General features: G+C 39.9%; 1 non-coding gene across 1 annotated transcript; it reads right to left on the bottom strand.

Moving 5' to 3' along the window:
* Positions 1–2,107: 2,107 nt before the first annotated feature.
* On the bottom strand, positions 2,108–2,179 carry TRNAW-CCA (transfer RNA tryptophan (anticodon CCA)). Its single transcript has one exon. It is a non-coding gene; the product is annotated as a tRNA-Trp (tRNA).
* Between the last annotated feature and the right edge of the window lie 312 nt (positions 2,180–2,491).

The raw sequence follows: 2,491 nt of genomic DNA, 5'->3' as shown, positions 1-2,491 counted from the left end.
GGCAATCTTTGTCTTACCTAGTACCACATTAATTGAGACATTGAGCTCATAATGGAGTCCATGATTTCAAAGTTTTAGTGGTAATTGAGATGAAATTTCTGCTTCCATCTGACTATGCGAAGTGAGGGTTGAGTGTATGTGAAAAGTAGCAAAACATTAGTAAAATATTAATAATAGATTTTTTTACTTGGTGGGCTTCCCTGGTAGCTCAACTCATACAGAATCCACCTGCAATGCAGAAGACCTGGATTCAATTCCTGGGTTGGGAAGATCCTCTGAAGGAGAGATGCAACCCACTCCAATATTCTTGCTTGGAGAATCCCCATGGACAGAGGAGCCTGGTGGGCTAAAGTCCATGGGGTCGCAAAGAGTCAGACACAGCTTAGCAGCTAAGCACAGCACAGTCTACTTGGTGCACATATCAATACATAATTTATTTTCTTGTATTTATAAAAAATTCAAATTAAATACAAAAATTAATTTCCTTGACTTATCTATATTCAGATAAAATATAAAAAAATTATCTCTGTGGTAGGTTCTCTCTTTCAGGGGAGGATTAACAGGTTTAATAGATATTAGAAAAAGTATAATTATCATTACAAAAACTTATTAGAAATAATTGATTCCTCCTTGAGCCCAGATATAACGGTAATCCTAACTCCTCTTGATGATCAAGGCCAATTATCTCTTCATTTATCCTACCTCTTCTTGCTGATGGTCATTGGCACAAGCATTCTGTAATGAAAAGTGATGGCCTTACCTCTTATTAGATGGGATTCTTCCTGGGTTTCCTGGGTCTGGTGGAAGTTTTCCTCTTTTGAGAACCAAGACCTCTAAACCTACAGAACTTAAATTTCAAGACATAGGAAGCAGAACTGTCCTGAGTGAGTTATAGCAGTGAAGGTGAGTGGGGTCACTCCTGCTTCAACTCTGGTTTCCAGACCCATGGTAGAAGATCCATGTAGTAAAGATTTCCCTAAGTGACCAATTAGTATGATCAAGGAATGGTGCCACAATGGAGATTGACTGTTGGTTTTTCCTGCTGCCAGGCTGGACATTTTTGACAGCAGTGGGAGCTATGTGAGCCTTGGTAACTAGAAATCCATTCTTCTGGGTGGCTTCCATTTATGCCAGAACTCTTTTGGCCAGTGAGAGAGGTTGGCTGATGTTAATTGATTGAGTCTCTTTGTCTACTTGTTTATTGCCTGTTTCATGGTAGAAGGTCTGTGATTGACATTAACATGTGATGTGAAAATCTTCAGATTTTATGCCCACTATCAAATGTACTTTTTACTACAATCCATACCTTCTTGTCCATTATCTTCCTTTTTTCCTTTACCATTTTTCTAATGTTCATGGGTAAGTCTAAAATCTAACATTGGGCCACATGTCTCGCCACACAAAATGGACAATCAGGAACTCTGCGCATTAAGAGAAATTTCCCTTGCTGCTGTATTTAAAGGTCACCACTGGGGGATCCTGTGGAGAATTCCATTTATTGTTGGCTTATATCCATACACAGAGTTTGCTCTGATCCTTCCTCTACCACATAGTCATAAAAGTCCCTGCATTCTTCCACAAGTGTGAGTTGAAAGCTGGTACAATAATGATGGATCACAAGGGAGTCAGCTTGCACAGTGTGTTTTTGCTGACCCTGTGTCTACTTGATCCAGGATGAATTGCTTCCTAATAATGATGTATTATTGTTTGGGTCACGTATACTTATAACTTGATGGATATAAGTCAGTTCATGACTGACAACTGTGGCCACATGGTTATTTGGTGTCTATGGTCAGATGCTCTGTCTCCACTATGTCCCAGTAGAACTCCAGGAACTGTATTTAGAGATATGATTTTCTGCTGATCAGATGGCATGACCATACTCAGAATGTTAAGGGTTTACGTTCTGATTCTACCATTAGATGTTGCACAATTTCTACGAGGTATCTCTTTCAATCACTGATTCCTCTAGTACTAAAGTGAAGTCGCTCAGTCGTGTCCGACTTTTTGTGACCCCGTGGACTGTAGCCTACCAGGCTTCTCTGTCCATGAGATTCTCCAGGCAAGAATACTGGAGTGGGTTACTGTTTCCTTCTCCAGGGGAATCTTCCCAACCCAGGGATCGAACCTGGGTCTCCCACATTGGAGGCAGATGCTTTAACCTCTGAGCCACCAGGGAAAGTGTCTGCTAATTCATAAGGTCTATGAGATAGAATTATCTATGACCACAGTGTGGATATGCTTCATGCCCTTTTCTGTTCTGGGTTGCACTCAAAGTTGGCAGCCTTTCATGTCACCTCATGTATTTTCTCAGAACAATAAGTTGAAATATACTGGCGATACTTTGTTAACCAACATCTGATGCAACTATCACCTGGGTTATTCCCTAGAGAAAAGACTAAATGAAGATGAAGTTTAGTGTACTAGATATTTACTAAGTGTACTAGATGTTTATTAAATTGAGATGAAATTTAGTGTACTAGACATTTCC

This window comes from Muntiacus reevesi, chromosome 13 (genome assembly GCF_963930625.1).
Source record: "Muntiacus reevesi chromosome 13, mMunRee1.1, whole genome shotgun sequence".
Classification (NCBI taxonomy): Eukaryota; Metazoa; Chordata; class Mammalia; order Artiodactyla; family Cervidae; genus Muntiacus; species Muntiacus reevesi.
This window is presented reverse-complemented; position numbering and strand designations above follow the sequence as displayed.